Below are 22079 nucleotides of genomic sequence, written 5' to 3'. Positions count from 1 at the left end.
TCTTATTTTAGATTTCTGTTGTAATTTGTCATTTCAGTTGTTTGAAAGTAGAGATTTTTGGTACCTTCTTAGATATTTTCAATTCCTAAGCCCCCAATTACAACCAACTATTGCCAAGTTTTAGTCTTACGCCTTTAAAGCTTTAGGTCATTAATACTAAAGTGAGTGTGTGCCCAAGTGTCTAAGTATCCTTTAGGTTACTTAATTCTAATCTTTCTTGAGTGCCTTAGTTTCTTTTATTTCTAGGTCTCCAAATCATGTTGAGTGGATTTTCTTTTTATCTAGTGCGTACGAGGTCTAGGTGATCTAGGCATGATTGCGGTGTGTTTTGGCACCCTCCCAATGAGAAGTAAGTGTTTTTGCATCTCATTTTCTTCTATCTTTCCGTAATATTCCATACCCTTCATATTCAAATCCTTCAAGCTGATTTTCCCCTTGAGCAAGCTATATTGAGTCTATATCCAAAGGATGAAGCTGTGATAGTGATTAAGAGGATATGAATATGATTATGTCATGCCCAAATTCCTACAAAGATCTAGATTGAATCCATAGTGAATCCTATTCAAATTCATAGAGGTAAGATGAACTTCTACAAAGGAACATGGGTCTATGAGTTTTTTGTTATGCACTAATGGGAATGAGGTTGTTTTGTTTTTCTTCTAAAGCTATAATAGCTTGAGCCAAATCCCAATCTCAATGATCAAAAAGTGTGAGCATGATCTTGAATGAACCATTTAAGGGCTCATAATTAGTAACGCATGCTAAAAATCTAGCTTTGAGGTAATGGGATTGAGGTGAAAGATTGAAGTGCTTTTGTTGTGCTCCATTCTGGGAAATGTTGCTAAGAAAGGGTTTTTTGTCCCAAGAAAATAAAAAAGACCACTTCTCTGGAGGCTTTCAGAATAGAAAGTCAAGTTACTCTAAAATTAATAATTTCCAATATTTTTGCCCACAACTAAATATTAATAATAACATTACCACATGCATAAGAAAATAAATCAATAATGCTAACTAGTATAAACAACCATACACAAAGAGAGATCATAACAACATTTTTTTTAACTAGGGAAACCCTAGCCAAGGGAAAGCCCTGGTGGGGGTGAAACCACAAGATGATTCACTATATAAAGAATCTAGTTAAGGATATTGACCCTGTTAGGAGTCTATAAAGAATGTATAGTGTCTCAAGTCTTTGTTAGTAAACTAGGCCTTGTTAGAAGCCTCAACCCTATTAGGAGTTGGTTGATCATATACAAATGTGTGCAAGAAGAGCCCACTACCCTAACATGCAACTATACAATGAGATCTTCAAGAAATAAGTATACATAGAGTTTTGAGATACTTGTTGTGCTTCACAAATCTTCTGATTGGCAATTCTTCATACAAGAGTGACTACACACAACTTAATCTGCATCACATCTATCATAACAATTCTTTGCATCATATATTACAAAGTAACATTCACTTGTTACTCTCATTTGACAAGATCATATCAGCTTCGCAATCACTGATCACATATCATTATCATCATATCCTTTTCATCTTGTTTGACTTCAAAAATGAAGTTCTTTACTTATACAAAACATGTTAGTAAATTATTCCTTAGTTGGCTCACATATCATCATTAGAGTCAGATCAACAAGAAATTATAACTTAAAACAATAAACCAATTTGTTTAACACATTCTGCAATTATGCTCTGTCCTGTGTTGTATCAATACTGGATCACTAATTCCTTCATAACTTCAACTCGGTTGACTATATGGACATGCACACTAGTATATGTCATCATTATGATGTCATGCATCTCTGGTCAATTGCACAAGAGAATATTCCAAGGGAATATTCTGCTATCATTAAATCTATCCTACTATTGTAACACTATTTGATACTTAGACAATTTTCCTTCACAAGTTAACATGAGTAATCTACAAAATAAAAATGTGGCCATAAATGACAACCATAACTCACCTTATCTAATTGATTGGACATATTTCCACAAATCTCCCCCTTTGGCATTGATTGCAACATTTTGGGAAAATTGGCTAAGTCCCAAATATACTATCATACCAATCAAAACAAATAACCATAATATAGAAAGAAAACATTATATTGATGTTATGAACAGGTTACATCCCTTATACCTCCTATTATAGCTTATTTCTCCCCCTTACAATTACAATTACAATTTTCCATATATCTCCCTCTTTGACATCAATGACAAAGATATCAAAAAGAGACTGTCAAAAATATGGTAGTTGCATCAAAACTTGGAAAAGAAATCATTGAAATTAGTCTTGAACTATGCAAAGTGTTTCTTCCAACTATCCTTTAGTGCATCAAATACATTGATAAGTGCACATAAAGCATATGCTACCAATTCTGTTGCATTCAAGTCTATAGCCATAAACTGGTCATATGATGATTTTGTTGACAACCATTCTTCCAATTGAGTTTCCAAAATTGTTACTTGTGGGAACAAGTTTTGTTTTAGAAGAGTGAATCTCTTTAAAGTTTCCCTTTTTCTACTTGGATTTTCCTTATACTATCATGAAGTATCTACATTGTGTGTTCAATGGTGTCTATCTTCTTATTCTGCTTCAAAACATTGTCAATGGCCATCTGAAGCTCAGTCACTTTATCCTTGGTCTGATCATCAAATTATTTGAGATGAATATATGCTAAATTGCACTTAGTATAAGCCTATTTTCCTTCCTCCATACACTACCTCAATTCCTTAATACATATATTTAGAGTTTCTAAATCATTTCTTATATTAGTGGACATGGTGTTCAAAAGTTTATTGTCATGCTCTATTTATGCTTGAATTGTAGCCACATTATAAAGTGTTGTGAATTCATTATCAAAGGCTTTGCGCAAAATTTTTGTGCATTTTTGAATATATACTAGGGTCTCAACATGATTTACTACCTTCTCCATTCTATCCAAAATTGAATTCAAAGTCTTCTCAATTGACTTGACTGATTTCTTCTTTTGAAGAAATTTCCTCAAAGAAGATATAAGATTCTTCACTTCATCTTCTTCATCAGATTGAACTGTTGATGCTACTGCTTGGGAAGGAGGTGTGGAAATTGTTACTATTTTTGTTGTTACCTTTGTTTCTTGAATAGATGGTGTTATTATTGCTAGTGTTAAGGATACATTTGAGGTCTCAATCTTCTATACATCTTCTTTCCTAGGCTCTTGATCCTTTTCTTCATCAGAGCTACTATAATCTACAATATTGCCAACAATGTTAGTACCAAAATCCTTGAAAGGATACCAATTGTTAGAAATAGATAATACTAAGAGGAGGGGTAAATTAGTATTTTCAATCTTTTTGCCCACAACTAAATATTATTAATTACTTTACCACATGCATAAGAAAGTAAACCAATAAAGTTGAAAAGTATAAACAAGAATTCGTAAAGAGATATCATAACACCATATTTTTTTAACTAGGGAAAACCTGGCCAAGGAAAAACCCTAGTGGGGGTGAAACCCACAAGATGATTCACTATATAAAGAATCTAGTTAAGGATATTAACCCTGTTAGGAGGCTATGAAGAATGTATAGTGTCTCGAGTCTCTATTAGTATACTAGGCCTTTTTAGAAGCCTCAACCCTATTAGGAATTGGTGGATCATATACAAATGTGTGCAAGAAGAGCTCACTATCCTAACATGCAACTATACAATGAGATCTTTAGGAAATAAGTCTACATATAGTTCTGAGATACTACTTGTACTTCACAAATCTTCTAATTGAAAATTATTCATACAAGAGTGATTGCACACAACTTAGTCTACATCACATCTAACATAACAATGTTTTGCATAATATATCACAAAGTCACGTTCACTTGTTACTCTCATTTCACAAGATCATATCAACTTTGCAATCAATAATTACATATCATTATCATCATATCTTTTTCATCTTGTTTAACTTCACAAATAAAGTTCTTTAATTATACAAAACATGTTATTAAATTCTTCCTTAGGTTGTTCACATAACATCATTAGAGTCAGCTCAACAAGAAATTATAACTTAAAACAATAAACCAAGTTGTTTAACACATTCTACTAATATGCTCTGTTATGCACTATATCAATACTAGATCACTAATTCCTTCATCACTCAAACTTAGTTGATTGTACAAACATGTGCACTGGTATACATCATCATTATGATGTCATGCATCTTTGGTCAACTACACAAGAGAATATCCAAAGGGGATATTCTGCTATCATCAAATCTATCCTATTGTTGTAACACTATCTGATACTTAGACAATTTCCCTTCACAAGTGAACATGACTAATCTGCAAAAATGTTATGTTGCCATAAATGAAACCATAACTTACCTTATCTAATTGATTGGACATATTTCCAGTAAGATATTCTCAAAAGATACTTTTGGAAAGGCTAGTGATGGAAATATGAGTCCAATATAAAGGAGATGTAGTGTTAAAAGCTTCAAGTGGAAAGTGAAAAGATGAAGTGCACAAGCCATTTGAGGATCACTCCCCATGCTATGATCTTGAATAAAAGGAAAATGGGTTTGACAAAAAGGTAATTTTCTCTCTCCCTCCCATATATGTTAACATTATCAAGTATATCTACATTCTAAATTTTGAAGCAAAGAAAGACACTTCCTGTAAAGCTAAAGCATTTGTGTTGTTAAGTGATTCTTACTCATATCACTTGAGTTTAAGTAAAGTAATAGAGAATTTGGGAATCTAATATTTTACATACAAATGAATGGAAAGTTTAAATAGTTATTAATCATCAAATTAAATGAAAATCCTATCATTATGATCATTGGCAAAATTTAATTTCATTCATGTGGCATCAATGTTCTAATTCCTAAAACTATTTCATCAAAATTTCCTACAATTGGTTACTTCAAGGGTATTAAAACAATTATTTATTGATAACTATATCCTATGAAATCATAGCTAATGACAATCAAAGCCACTAGTTATGATAAGTTAATTATCCTAGAGACTAAATTAAAAGAGCTAACAGACACATATTTCAAATTCAACTATTTGGGTGATCTCTATAGAAGCTGAATTCTCAACCCATTCACCCAATCACTTAAAAACTTAAAGAGAGAAGATTGGTTGAAGTAGTTTGTTTTCCAGTTGTAGTTCATGCTCCTGAGCTAGTGAAGGAATGCATTAAGACATACAACTCAAAGACAAGAAGATTTTGATTCCTAACCAATCTATTATCATCTCAATCCACAGAGCATTAGTGTAGTTAACATTTGGCATTCTTATGAAGGAGCAATATATTGATGTTGATTTTGGCTCTTTTGCATCCATGTTTGGTACAAATTTGAAAAGAGAAATATTAGATACCCTTGCACTCCTACTTAGACTGAAAGGAAAAGAGGAGATTTTTTAGTTCATTGAACACCATTTCTTCCTAGGAAAAGAAACATGTGTTGAGGATATGCATATCAATTGGGCACAAATTATATATGATGAGCTTGCCTCATGGTTCAAATCAACTACAGGATTCAAGCAGTTTTACATGTCCTCATATCTAATCTATGCCTTGGAAACTCACCACTTGTAGCCTACCCTCACTAGCATCTTGAACTATGATGAGAACACTAAAGTATATGAATTTTATCCACATCTATAGCTGAAGAGAAGCTATGAGGAGTATGTGGTTATTAATGATGCCTTCACAATGAGTCTATTCAGAGAATTGCAAGGATGCCCTAAAAGGAGATTTTCACTAGAGAAAATTTTGGCCATAAGCCAATTTGGATGCTCATTCATCCAATTTTTGAGCTTCTCTATTTATGAATAGGAACTTATGATGATATTCCTAAGAGGTTGCCTACGAATCTAGAAGACAAGGTGGTTCTAGTCAAACTATCTCGATAGATCCTTGAAGTGAACAACTTTTGTTCTAATTTGAAGAAGATAGCCTAGATTCTCTTTCTTATTATGGTTGGTCTATATTCATGTGCTTCTAGATAAGATGCTCATATTTTAGTGAAGATATTTGAGAGAAAAATTAAATTTCTAGACTATGAGGTACTCAAGCCTAAATATGATCTAGTTAACTTTGTATGAGATCACTTGAAGTTGGGATATTCCAATAGGCATGTGCTAGATATTAAAGGTTTCTAGTCTGGGTGTTCCAATGAGTACCAAACTTGGTAGAGATTTTGGTCACAGTTAACCATTAATGAGATTAAATTGTATAAAGATTATTATGATGTTTCTAAGCTTGCAGATGGTGGAGCCTGCATGCACCCTAGATCATATGAGAAGATCAAAGGAACCACAATTTTTTCTACCTCACCTGCATATCCAATCATTGATGCTATGGAAGTTCTTATGCAAGGGATAATCAAGAAAATAAATAAATGGGTGGACCAAACTTGAGCAAGGAAGAAAAGGATCAAGAGCACTAGTTTTATGGGTGGTGTATATATTGGTGCGACCTAGTTAACTATAGTAGCAACCACCATGGGTACTACATCAATATCTGTAAGGCTATCATAGTTCATTGGTGAAGGTAGAGACCAGCCTATAAAGGAAGAATTTTCCAATAATTCCTACTTGTGGAGCTAGCTCTCTTCTAAATACTGAGAAAGGTGGGAAGAAAGAGGATGAAAAGGATAAGGGGAAAGAATAAGAAAAATTAGTGGCCAAGCCATCTTCCCCTATCAAAGTCATCGAATTAGATGTTGATACTAGCCCCATAGATGGTCAAGAGAAAGAGGCATCTCATGAAGGTGATACATTAGCCCTCTCAATGACTAAGATCATTGCCTCCCTTGTTTCTTTTTAGGGAAAGAAAACCCCATTAATCCCAATGAAGCTATTACAATTAGCTAGCAATGTGCTCTCTATAGATTTATGTCAAGAGGAGACCATTTATAGGAAGAAGAGGAGATATGAGGAAGTAGCTCCATCGAAGGAATTGATCACACAACTGACCTCGTCCCAGCCATCTAAGAAGATGAAGAAGAAAAAGAAAATTGTTGCATTGGATATGGATTCAACAACTAGCCATATGCTAGTTGAGATTGTTGAGCCATAGAAGGAAGGAGGATTTCATAAGATTTAAAAGGATGACTTCCAGATCAGGATAGTTGATCTTGGAATCCCTATTCACAACTCCATGGTGAACATGTGGAAGTCTATTTATGAGAAAATCAAAGATAAGATGGAAGAGCTTAGAGAAGAAAAGGAATTATTGAAGGCCTTGAATAGAGGATTGGTGGGATACATAAGGTTTGCACTTGGGAGCACTTCATTGAGTATATTTGACCCAAATGTAGAGAAGAATAAAAATCTACTCCTAAAGCTATAACAAGAAAGGAAATTTGGGAAGGTAGGCCGAGCATGGGTAGATCAAATGAAGGCTCAAGGTCCCCTATTTGTTGAAAACTTGGGAAGCTTAGTGTTGGATGCTCACAAACTTAGGAAGGAAACCTCAAATCATTCGACAACCATATAAAAGGTAGTAGACAAGTTGACAAGGCAATTGGCCCTTCTACAAGAAGTAATTGACATGAAGACAAATGTGGCCATTACTCACAAGCTTTTGTAGATAGGAAAGGAGTCATTGTTTTACTGGAAACAATCCTTGGAGTTTTTCATAGAAAGTTCTATGAAATCCATAAATGAGATCAAGGATGTACAAGACCTAGTGCAAAATGTTATTGAGAAGTTGGTCCAATACTTGAAGATATTGCACATAGAATCATTTGTATCCACTAATGGTAACCTTGTAGATATTGAGAGAATAAAAATAAAGTTCTTGGAATTTGTTGATGAAGTTGTTGACCCACTCAACTTCCAAGTGTCTAAGATCTAGGAAATCTTAGCAATAGATGTGATCATTAGGAGGGAATTGGAGAAGTTCCAGTCAAGGGTAGCAAGTATAGATAATTGACAATGATGCATAACTATTGGATGGTCTGAGCTAACAACATCATCATTCCAAATATCGAAGAGGTAGAAAAAGTAACTAAAACCATGAGAGCTTACAGAGCCAAAGTAGTTACTTCTAAAAAGGCATGATGTTCTTATGCTTTTCCATACATCTATCATTCTCCCTATTCTATTTCCTAATTATAGCCATTCTTGGCATTTTTTAGTCTCTTTAATAGACAATCATTCAAACTTTTCCTATTTTTAGTATTTCTATTTAGAGATGCTTTGCAAAGAAATAATCCAATGTAACTGACCATTTTGGAAAGGCCTATAAATGTAACCTTTTATGAAGTTAATAAGATTGGAAAAATTGACTTTGGGAAAATCCCTATAGTTGGGACTATTTTGTGTGACTCTAAGTCCATTTCTAGTTTTGTTGTTCATTTATTTTCATTATAGTGTATGGAATAAATGTGCTAATGTTGAGAATTGAATGAATGTGAATGAACTTGGTTTTGTTTCCTTCATTCAATATTGTATGTCTTACTCTATTTAGCATAAGCATCTCTCTACTCTATATGATGTACATCATAGTTTATGTGTTTTTCATAGCTTATTGCATAAGGAATTCAAAAATTAGTGTGTGGAGTAGCTGAGAGATAGACAATTTGAGTATTGTCAAAATAATATTTAGTAGTGCAATTTGGGAATTACCCATTTCACCATCTCTTCCTTTCTTCCTGTTGTCTTAGTTAGTTATGCATGTTTCCTTTTATTTAAATTAGGTCCAAGTAAATTGTATGTTGTGAGTTAGTCCCCCTTTAAATTGCCTAAGTTTCTTAAAGTAATGAGCAACATGATTTCGGCCTCTTCTGCACTCTGGTTAAGAGCATACTTGCAAAAAAAATTCATTGCATATTTTGTATTCAAAAGGAAGTTGTACCTTTCAATTTAGGGACTTGATAGATTAATAATTTGACCCATTTTGTTGTTAACCTTTTTTTTGCCATAAGCCATTAGGAAATTTAAGAGTGAAGGTATAGATAAAAAAAGATAAGGAAGACAAATTGTCCAAGAACACATACTCAAACAACTACAACATACTAATGCCTAAATAACCATCTTGAAACAACTTTAAATATTGCCTACTCATAGGTAGATTCTTGGCAAGGCTCTAATTGAGGCTAGCATTTCTAAGGAGCTAGATCTTGATCAATTTCAATCCATGGTAGGTCATTTGACTTCACCTCACTATTTTTCCTTCTCTAAAGAGGATGATAATTCTTTGAGTCATCCTCACAACCAATTGTTGTACATCAACGTTACTGGTATTAACATGTATTCCACTATTTTTATTACTTAACTAGGATATGATAAGGTGTCTATTGATCCTAACAAAAAAATTACCATCAAGGCATCTGATGAGGTAGAATGAAAATCCAAAAGTCTAGTTTTGTTACCTATCAAAGTAGCACCTATAGAACAAGATGTCATCTATTAGGTCCATGATATTCCTCTAGCATACAATATACTAATAGGAAGACATTGGATTCATGAGATGCAAGTAGTACCATCAACATATCATCAATGTGTAGAGTTCTTATTCCAAGGGGTGGAGGTAACCATGTATGCCAACACCAACTACACTTGTAACATGCTCAAATATACTAATAGTTTTGTTCTAACCAATAGAGATTCTATTGAAAATCATGTAAATAAGTTTAAAGAAATGGAAAAGACTCTCTAATTGAAAGAAATATGTATGGGGGAATATCAAATTGAACCATGGTTATCTCTGATGTCTCTTCCTATATCTCCCCATCAATATGGGAGACCATCAAAAATGAAGAGACTCTCTACTATATCACCTAATATTATCTTTGATGGAACATTTTTAAGACCACTATACCTTTAGAAGATGAAGATGAGAAGACATCCATTGCTACTTGGATATATAAGGAAGAGGTCTTGACTATTCTCACTATTCAATCTCGTGAAATAACTCTTGAAAAATATGGGCAAGGTCTCAAACTAATGAAATGACTCAGATAAAGAGGTCATCATCCTATAGGATGTAATCATAAAGGAATGATAGATCCAATTGGATTTACATCTAGACAGCCTCATGACATAGCAATCCTAAGCTTCAAGCAAGTCCCTTTTCATTTGGGAATCAATAATTTTTTCCAAGAGTTTGATGGTTAGTTTGAACATGAATATTAGGTTGAGTCTAAAAAATGGGGGGAATTTTTCATGATGGAGATACCTTTCCTTATCCTATGCCACTAGATCTTTCTACACTCTTTATAGAGCCCAATGACTTTGTACCATGTGATAGTACTACCAAAACTGATAGTAAATCTATTGAGAATACTACTCATACTCCTCTAACTCAATTAGAAAAGGGAAATTCTTGTCATTCTCTTATTGTTTAAAGAATTCATCAAAACCAAGATGATACTAAAAGTGGAGAATGGGTATCCATGACTATTAGAGAATACTTCAATTTATCTCTGTATAGTACTGATTCTCAAGAGTATTTATTTGATTCCCTCTTTGACCCAACTTCTGATAAAGATGTAGATAGAGTACACGCATATGAAAACCAAAAAAATGTTGGAGAGCAGTCTAGCATTAAATCTTATGAGTGTCACTCTACTAATGTTGATGTGTCTTTACTTGATGATGTTAGGACTCATAGGAATTTCAACATACCTCTAGAAGAAATCACACTAGGTTTTGACATACTTGTCTATGCATTTGATGACTATAATATGAAAGAACTTGAACCTACCACTTCTCTTTCACTCACCTATTCCAAGCTAATACACCTTAAACACTACATTTAGTGAAGGCCCTATATTCCAAAATGATTATGCTATCACCTATTACATACATGTTGAATCGACAATCTCTTCCACCAATGAACATAGTGTCAACATGACTAAATATTACATCAAATATCTCAATTATATAATCAAAAGAAAAAGAATAGGTTCTCTAATGGTGAAAACCACATCATGAGAGTACATTAGAGCATAAACTAGTAAAAAGAAAAGATTTATCATAAGGTGAAAACCTCTCTTAGGTGCTTAAGGATGGGATATTTGATGCACTTCCAATTCACTTTTAAGAATGATCATTAGTTATGATAGAACCAATGAAACCATTAAATATAGGTACTAGAAAACCCTTGCACATTATACATCTTACAAAGTCATTATCGGCCATGGAAAAAGAGGAATTCACTACTTTCTTCTGGGAAAAGAAAATCAACTTTGCATGGACATACTCAAACAAACCTAGTTTAGATCCTATCTCATTATGCATCGCTTGTCCATTATACCAGGGGTAAAACTTGTTAAACAAAAATTCTTAAAGATGCACCATCATGCAACACTTCTTTTCAAAGAGTAATTGGAAAAACTACTGAAAGATGGATTCATTTGAGCCATTGAATATGTTGAATGGATATCAAATATAGTTTTGTACTGATTTCTAGGATCTCAATAAAGCATAACATAAAGATCATTTTTTGCTATCTAACATTGATATAATAGTAGACATGATAGATGTGTATGAAATTTACTCACTCATGGAAAATTTCTCTTTCTATAACCAAATCAAGATTTTTCCAAAAGACCAAGAAAATACTCCCTTCACCTATGCATGGGGGACATTCTTCTAAAATGTACTATCATTTGGCTTAAAGATTGTTTGCACAACATACTAACAATTGTTAGAACAATATTCCATGATATGATGCACAAAACAAAGGAAGATTATGTTGATGATACTTTGGCTAAAAGAGTTTAGAGAAAGACTTGTCTAGAATACTTGGGACCCATCTTAGATCAAATGGAAATATTTAGTCTTAGAATGAATCCCAAGAAGTGTTCTATTAATGTCACATCAAGAAAATTACTAGGGTACATTGTTTCTCCACAATGCATAGTGGTGGATCCTAGAAAGGTTCAAGCTATAATGGAGATTTCTCAACCCTGAAAAATTAGTCAAATGAGAGGACTACAAGGTAGAATTTAATCTATTCACCATTTCATATCACACTTAGCAGATAAATCACAACCCTTTACTAAGACTCTCCATATGGGTGTGAAATACAACTAGAACGCAAAATGTGATCAAACCTTAACACAGATGAAGAAATATCTTGCCAACCTACCTATATTGATGCCTCCCATGTATGAGAAGCCACTTATTCTATACATATTTGCAAATGAATCACCCTTAAGCTTCCTATTATCTCAAGAAGATCACAACAATAAGGAACCAGATGTTTATTACATTAGTCATGCATTGATCACATACGAGATGAATTACACTAAAAGTATCCTTAGTAGTTTTTTTTTTCTTTTGTAGAAGCTGAGACACTACATGCTTGTTCAAACTACAAGATTGATTGCAAAAATTGATCCATTAAATTATCTGATAAGAAAAGCTACTCTGATGGGAAGACTAGTGAAATGGGTTATGATACTAAGTGAGTTCAACATTGAGTATGTGGAAAGAAAATCCACCAAGGGATAAGCAATCATTAATCAATTAGAAGAATCATAGTTTCAAAGTCACCAAACACTGAACATTGAATTTTCTGATGAGTCTATTCCATTACTGATGCACAAAACATGGACTATGCTCTTTGATAGATCATTCACACAACAAGGATCTAGTGTTTGAATATTATTCATCACCCCAAAAAAGTACTCTCTACCCAAGGTATACAAGATTATTTTCCATTATACAAATAATATTGTTGGATATGAAGCCTTAATCAATGGGATGAAGATTGGTGTTGAATGGGGGATAGATGAATTGAACATCTATGGGGATTCACAATTGGTGATCAACTAGGTAAATGAAATTTATCAAACAAAGGATGAAAAATGATGTCCTAAAAAAGCATGGTTGATGATCTAAAGAAGTACTTTGCACATGTTAATTTTTGGTAGATTCTTTGAGTGTATAATAAGGTAGCTGATGTAATTGCTACTCTAGCTTCCATGTTACAAATGATAGAAAATGAATTTAGAAACAAATTCATGGTAGAAACATTATCCTACTATGCTTATGCCTCTCCTAATTCTCTCATGATCTATTCTACCATAGGACATGATTCATCTTACTACCACCACATATATATATATTCCTACTTGCATACTAGATTGTTCTAGATACTCTGACCCAGAATGAGAAATTTTACCTTACCCAAAATGGTTCATAATATATCATCATAGCTAATGACTTGTTTACAAGAGGTTTGGATGGTACACTCATTAGGTTTCTAGAACCCAAAGATTCTAAATATGTATTAACTAAGGTACATAAACACATTTGTGGATCACACTCAAATGACCTGACAATGGCTCACAAACTTATTAGAGTTGGTTACTATTGGCTAGAAATGGAGAAATAGGTAATCAATTATGCTAAGTCTTTCAAGCAGTGCTAACTTCACATAAATCTAATTCATGCTCTGGCCAGGGAGCTAATTATGTCCATCACACTTTGGCCATTCCATCAAAGGGCCTTTAATTTGGTGGGCTAGATTCATTCTTCATCCTTGAATGGACCCAAGTTCATCATCACACCTATAGACTACATCACAATGTGGGTAGAAGAAGTACCTATTACTGAGACCAATGGAAAAAATGTAGCTATGTTCATTCTCAATCACATCATCTCTATGCATGGTATACCCTCCTCAATTATCACTAACAATTGGGATCAATGCAAAAACAAAGATCTAAAGGGGTTGTCTTCAAAGTTCAAAATCATGCAAGATTGGTTTTCAATCTACTACCCCCAGGGTAATGGGTAATCAATCCATCTCTATGGGGTTAAAGAACATGTATAAGAACACCTATAGGGGAAACCCACTTTTCTTTAGTATATGGAGTAGATATTGTGTTTCTAATTGAGGTCGATATTTCTACTCTACAATTCTCTTTGAAGGGCCTCATTACTAATGATGACTACAAAATATCTTAGCTACAAGAGCTAGAACTATTGGATGAATATCAAAAAGTGGCATTTGATCATCTTCAAGCTTACCAAAAGAGGATGTCTAGTAGCTACAACAATAAAGTTAAATCATGGGACTTCCAAGTGGGTGACCTTGCTCTAAAGGAGAATGCTAATAATCAACAACATTAAGCACAAAAGAGAAAGTTTAAGTTGAATTGGCTTAGTCCATACATTATCACTGTAGTTTTTGGATTAGGTGCTCATCCACTCTCAAGTAATGAAGGATAACTACTCAAGGAGATGATCAACATCCTTCATTTGAAAAGGATCTACACCTTATACCCTTTGAATCTCTTTGTACATATCTAAATGTCCTAAAAAAGTCTAAAAACTAAAAAACATCCTAAAATTTTGATTATCCTAGTGAAAACCTAGCAATATGCGTCTTCATAATACCAAAAAAAAAATTAAAAAGAGAAAAGTGACATTGATGAAAACCTGGCAAATATGCATCATCGTAGAAAAAATAGAATCTTTGTCAAGAAGCTAAAAACTTGGTAAAAAAGCACCTCTTGTACCAAATGTTCCATCATGTAGTGCACCTTTTGGCTTCTATATAGATGTTATCCTTCTTTGATTTTTTTGCTTCCCTCTTTAGCTTCTTTGTCTCCTTTCTCTCTATTATCTTCGATACTTTTCTCAAACCTACATGGATGAAAGATGGTCATAGTCTAGGGGGAACACTCTATGTTTTGTAAGAATATATTTTGTACCAATCACCAATTCTTCTGACTGTCTTTTCCTATTTTAAATTAGCCTACTAATAAGATTCCTCTTAGAGAAGATCTCTCACATGTCATTCACCAATTGTCCTAATTGTGTCTATCAAGTATTGCCTGCCTAGTGAAGAGATTTCTTAGAATAAGTCATGAACATTGAAATTTGACATCAATCCTTTGACACTAAAATTGAAACTAATTGAGCTATGCTAAGATTTTCTTTGTGAGTTTTTCTTTCACTTTTTCATTCACCCTTGAGAAACTCCAATATATCTATCTCGACTAGCAGAGAAAGGACTAGGAACATGATCTTTTCTATGTTTTTTTTTGTTGGTTTAGTTCCAATGATCCAAAGGATCCATATAGAAAGGGTGTCCACTATAAGAACCTCTATCTCATGTTGGATGGCCATGTGTACCTCCACTCATTTTATCTTAAAAATTTGGTGTGGTTGGTTCTTCTCGTTGTTTCTTCAAGTGAATTCTCTTTGCTACAATAAAATAGTGAGGCTTGTCATGTGAAGTAAACATGTGGGTCACTATGAGTATACTCAGCACACCTCTATCTTAGGTTACAAATGCAAGATAATATTTACTGATTAGTTAGTGTAAGAAGCATATCTCACATGTCTGGAGTGCTTGTATGCAAGAAAATTTTTGGCCATCCTAGCATTTATGCTCTGATGCTAATGTTTAAACTAAAAAATATGTTTTGAACATTCTATATTCTTGTGCCTTAATGCTCACATCTCATTATGATGAATCTATAACTCATGTCATATTCAGATTCTTGTGATTGCAATATCAGTGAGAGTTTTACAACATCTAGTGGTCTTAATAAAATTCTTTGGGATGAAAACTATATCTTATGGGTTGAGTAACCAAGTCCTAGGGTTTACATCTAGCATAGCACTACAATTCATTTTAGACTTGCATTTTCACGTTATCTTGGTAACTCATTTTCTTTCCTTCCATGACTTGAGAGGTAGGAGGCTTATTATGTGTATCATGTTTTCATCTTGACTTCATAAGCATTCAATCTCATGGTTGATCTTTATGAAATTCATGGAGCACCCATCATCTACGAAAAAAAAAGTGCATGAGATGTTAGTACATATTCATTTTTACATTATCATAAAATCCATTTACACTTATGTATAATTGAACCATCAAATAAACATGCATCATACATCTATATCTAATCCATCACATATGCATACACATCTCATATCATGTATGCTAAATATCATAAAAGAAACACATGACACATGCAAAGATATCAAAATGATCTCTCATATATATGCATATCAAAGTCAAAATAGGAGGTGATATAAAATGGGTGTTACTCAAGCACTAACAATAAAAATGTCTTAAAACAATACAAAATATAATGCTAATAAATCTAATATACATGCTACACATTAAAATAAGACATGGTAGATTGAGCTAGTTGCACCCTTTCCCCTTGTCTACTTGTGGAGGAGTAGGAGGATCTTTTCTCATAGGGGGTCATGCACCCTCTAATACTCTCACATACTATGAGAAATAGGGCACTTGCTCTATAGTATTTAGAACAACCCTAACATATGCAACATATTATTATGTGACTTGAGAAGTCTAAAAATGGGCCTTATCCCACTATCTCTCCAACTCATCCTTTAGATCTCTAGTCTCATAGTCATACTCTTCTATTCGAGAATCATGAACAACAACCTAGATCTATAGCTCTCCCAACTATCATTATATGGTATGCACTCTATCCCTCCATCGATGTAGGGCATCTTGTTGCTATGCTATATAACCTCTTGGAGGTCCCTAAGGAAGTTGATCATGCATCTCCTCATCTCCACCCAACTACTATTGATCCTAATACTATAGAGGCTAACCCTCTAGTATTTTCCTCTAAGAGTTGCCACCAATAGAACCTAGGGTATCCATCTCCCCCCAAGTTTATCTTTGTCCTGGCCAATTTCTTCTAGCACTAGGGTCCACCCTCATCTAGCTAGGTGGAATATGAATCATGGTCACCCTCTGATGGAGTCCTTAATATCATGGCTATTGTTGTGTCTCTACAACTAGCTACACTAGTACTCCCATACCTACTAGATCTATAAATCAGAAGAATGGGTGACTCAAAAGATACTCCTTGTACTCAGCAGTAACTCTGTCATCAATGACTACTCCTACATAATCCCACTAGGTAATGGCGAGACCTCAAACATCTATCATTGAATGACCCAAATCCATCCTCACTGACCATCCCTTCTACACCACCTCAGTGAAGTGGGTGTATGAATAATACTCCTATGAAATTCCCTTTGGGCATCCATACTAACACCATACATGACTCAAAGGAAATCTCATGATGATATAGATCAATCAATCAATTAGTGGTTGTGATGCAAACATGTATCTTAGTTTTGCTTGGGCATCATCCCATGCCTCATTCTCTCTTCACAAATGCCATCTCACTACTACCAAATCATCATGTTGCACTCTCCACTGCTTTGTCTTACCCAATGTCGGATGGGTCACTTGGCCTCTATACCTACATATGTAGGGCTCCTATAGTTTTTACTGGTCCTCACAAATAGCTCTCATGATGGAAAAGTGATGTCATCCCCATATCTAAAGTATAGAAACTCTCATTTCCAAACTCTATTCCTATCTATAGGAGATCTCATGCATCTCATGGTATAAGTGTGTAAGCATGCATTGACTCCATTCAAAGTGTGTGGGATAATCAATCATTCATTGTAGCATCCTACCCCATCCACACTCTAATTCACGTTGTCCCCTATTAGGCATAAAGTAGCATCTAATGAATGTACATTATATTATGGCTAGTTTATGCCTCTAACCATTGTGTCATATCAACTCCTCTTATGGGATAGCTTGGCTCATGATGATGTCATCCTAGAAGATATATGTCATTGCTAAAGTATCAAGTCTTGGTTGTGTATCATACTCAATATGAGGAGCATGAAAGGAGATCCTCAATATTTGATATTGTAAGAATTTTTCTATGTGGAAAATTCACCTAAGAACTAGGAACTCAAACACAAGCACAATTATAGACCAGAAAGAGAGAGTATGATCAAAATGACAATATATTCATTCAATATGTAATGTGAAAGTACACTAGGATTTCTTGTATATAAAGGCCTCTAAGATACATCTAGAATGCCTCAAAATTAGCACCATGATATGTCATACAACCAAGCACATGTCCACCAAATGTGGATTATCCTCCATTAAGCATGAAAGTAAGTGCAATGATGAGAGGATAAGCCTACAAGGGTGTGACACACAAATTAGTGTTGTAGACACCATGTGCTAAAATAGAGTTGCATACTTCTATGTTGTCAACATGACAACTCAAAAAAGTGCGCAAACTCCTAAGTGTCTCAAAAAATAAAATAATAAAATAATGCAATAGAATAAAATAATGTATTAACCTATGTAAACTTAAATAAGTGTAAATAGTAAATATGTATTTACACCAACACCCCCCCTTAAATGCAACCTAGGGAAATGCCCTTAAACTTATGAAACCTAGGATGAAGATGCATGATGGGTCCTTGCTACTAGGCCATATTAGGTACCCATGTACATAATGAAATGTAATCTCTCATAAAGTGGAGAGGGAAAGCCTCATGGGAAAAAACCACCACCAAAAAGAGAGATAAATAGGGATGCATGGATGGATGGAGTAATCAACACCCCACACCCCCCCCCGCCCCCACCCCCCATTACGACATACATCTAGTATATACAAAAGTGAAGAAGGAGAGAGACAAACCTCATAAGATGAAAAAGTCGCCCCCCCATAAAAAAGTAGAGGAAGAGAGACAAGGTAGTCCCACCCCCACCCCCAAATGAAGAATGCCTATTAGTGAAAGCCACTCCAAGGAAGAAGCTAGTCCAAGAGTGATGGATAATGTTCCTCCCTTTTGGAAGAAACAATGGAAAAGGTACAATACTAAAGATGTATGCTGACCCTAAAATCTACTCAAGTATCCCTATGTTGATTTTGATGCTTGCCCCTTCCAACTGTGCTGAAAAGAACAAAAGTAGATCTGGCAAGGATTTTTGTTGAACCTTTCCTAATGAACCATCTATCTTCTCAACTAAAAAAGAGACCTCCTATGAAGATTGATCATGTAGAGAATGGAAATGAGGTTCAAAGTGAGCCCTTCCAAAAATTGTAGAAGGATAACCTTCATCAAAGAAAAAATGTAAGTCCTCAAGGCTGTCTCCCAAGTCAACTAAAGCTGGAGTTGGAAGATGAGATGTACCATGTTGTGTTGGACCTTTCACTATGGCAATATAAGCATGTGGACTAAACTATTGATGTGACCTCTCACTACAACTATCAATAGAATTCCATGTATCTGAACCTATCAAAGCACTATCATTGCTGTCACTATCAGCTTCTACTATGTATAAAGTGCAGAGAGGAGTAGAGGATAAGTTGGGTGAACTTTCCCCAAAGTGTACATCATTCTCCACAAAAATCTCATGAGTCTCTAGATCCATTAGTCTATATGGCTTAGCATTGTCTTCATAATAGATGAAGGTACAAGGCCTAGGTGTCAATGCCTTGCAACCCCTGAAAGTTAGGTTTTTCCATGCTGGACAACCAAAGAGTCTAAAGTGATTCACAACTGGTTCTTTGCCACACCATGCCTCAAAAGGAGTCTTCCCATCTAAGGCAATATGAGGAGACCTATTTAGTATGTGAGTAGCATTGCTAATGGCTTCAACTTCAAGTGTAGGATCAAGAGACTTGGCTTTTATCATGCAAATTTCCATGGTTTTGAGAGTCCTAATCCTCATAGCTGCAACATCTATCTTGTGCAAACTAAATTCTGGTGGATTCTAAAGATCAATGCCCTCAAGTTTGTAAAAGTCTCTAAGTCTTCTATCTACATATCTATTCTCATTGTCCACTCATAGTAGCTTGATGGCTTTCCTTGATTTGTGTTCAACATGAATCTTAAAGGCTTGAAGCTTATGAACTACTTCATTCTTGTGATGAAGGAAGTAGACCCATGTGAATCTTGAAAAGTCATCAAAAAATGTGAGGATGTAGCAGCATTTGCTAACTAAAGTCATTGTAAAGGGTCCTGCTAAAACTATTTGAACTAACTGAAGAAAAATTGGAGCTCTAGAAGACTTCCCTTTATCATATTTCTCCTTGAGATGCATATCCACTAAACATGATGAACGCTCTCCCTTATAAAAGTTTATGTTAGGTAAACCTTTGATCATGTTTTTTGAGAAAAGTTGCAGAAGATAGCGAAAGTCAAGGTGACCAAACCACACTTACAATAATGTGGTTTGTGAAGAGGAGTGAGTCAATAAGGCTTAAGAAGGAGAATTAGGCACAAAGTGGGAGAAGGAATAAAACCTCTTGTCATGATTGACTTTCCCCACTACAACCAATGAATCATCTCTAAGACTATGCACCATTACTAAATCTAGAAGGAACTCAATTTTATGACCATCTCCAAGCTGAGTGATTTGGTAAATTGATAGGAGATTGGATCTAAGATTTGGAATGTAGACAACATCTTTGAATTCCCCATTTTCCATTTCCACATGTCCTTTCCCTTCAACTTCCATTTTAGTATCATCTCCCACAAATATGTGTGGTACCTTTAACTGCTTCAATGAAGAAAAGTCTCCCTTTGAAGAACCCATATGGTAAGAGGCACCTGAGTCAAGTATCCATTTTGAAGAATAACTTGTGTTTTCCATAAGTTCTTTCCCTTTACCCTTTGAAGAGGTTGGAGTTGAATCCTTGGAAGTACCTGACACTTGGATCTTGTTCTTCCTGAGTAGGTTTTCCAACTCATCGATTATTTGTGTCTTGCAATGATGCTCATCATGCTTTGTCTTTTCATAGTATGCACAAAAAAGTTTTTCCTTCTTTTCATTACTTCCCTTGTTCTTTGAAGAAGAATTGCCTTGTTGTGAGGAGGATTGTGTCTCAATTGTGATTTTTGCTTCCACTGCTTCTTCCTCTTGTTACTTTTCCCTCCTTGACTTGATTGGTGCTCATCACTAGCCACCAAGGCTTTGGTCTTTGATGACTTGAGAAGTCCTAAATCTATCAAGTGAGATTGTTCAACAATCAACTTCTCTACAAATGCATCAAATGAAGGCTTCTAGTAAGTAGATCGCATGGTCAACCTATGAGTATTGAAACTCAAAACAAAGGAAGCATACTATGAAGGTAGCCTCTTTAGGATGTGATGTATCAACTTTTCATCCTTCATGGGATTTCCACAATCTTTCAAAAGTGCCCTATACTCAATGGCTTTGGTGATATAATCCTGAATTATGTCAAAGTTCTTTGGATCTATGAGAAGTAGATCATCCTCAATCCGAAATCCATTTTCTTCATCCACCTTACCATACAATGATTTAAGTTTGTCCCAAGTTACTTTTGATTCTCTACAACTACCATTGTGAAAGAAGAGATCTCCATGTACACAACTCCTGATAATTCCTAAAGCCTATTAGTCTTGACCTTGCCAATTAATGAGTTCTTTAGCATTAGTAGGTTTGGTAATTGTACCATCAACATAAAGACTATATCCCTTTTCCATTAATCTACTCCATGCAATATCTTTCCATGTAGAATAGTTGCATGAAGTTAGAGGAGGACATTTAAAACCCATGATGTAGAAAGTGAAAAGAACACAAAAGAGAGACACAAGAACACTATACACACTCCCCGTTTTTACTCAATCAAAAGACCCCCCCAAAAAAATTCTTTTGGCACTTTATAAGTAGTGCATGTACAATGGGCCACTTGTAAAAATGAAGAAAGTGAACTTTCTAATTTTTCTTTTTACAACTGCCTTTTGAGGCCCAAATCTGTCACTAAGCACTGTAGCTCAGATATACAACAATTCCAAAAAGTAATCAAAGCTTTACAATGCACCAAAAACCTTAGTTCTGAAAGTGAAAATTTTGTCCACACAACTCTATAATCTAACTTTAGATCTAGAAAGTAGATGAAAAAATACACACTTTCAAAAAAATGGAACTTGAAAAAGTGATTAGATGTACCCATACGGAGTGTTTGAAGTTGGAAAATGTAGGATTATGCATGTATAGTTGCCAAAAAATACAATTTCTACAAAATATATTCACCAAAACTAAAAAATACCACCACTAGAAAATTTAGGAAATTCTAGCTAATTTCAAAAAAAAAATTACACCTGAATCAGAGCCTGGATGTTCGAGTTACAGGCTTGCAAAGGCAGGCTACCAAATTGAAAAGCAATCTAGAGAGGGGTTTGGAAGAAAAATTGTGAGCTTAAATTTGACGGTCAAATAGCCCTTGTAGCAATTCAAAAAACCCTAGTTTTGATGGTTATACGACTATCAA

Source organism: Cupressus sempervirens, chromosome 5, assembly GCF_028749045.1.
Source record: "Cupressus sempervirens isolate cs-2001-9-10 chromosome 5, ASM2874904v1, whole genome shotgun sequence".
Classification (NCBI taxonomy): domain Eukaryota; kingdom Viridiplantae; phylum Streptophyta; class Pinopsida; order Cupressales; family Cupressaceae; genus Cupressus; species Cupressus sempervirens.
This window is presented reverse-complemented; position numbering follows the sequence as displayed.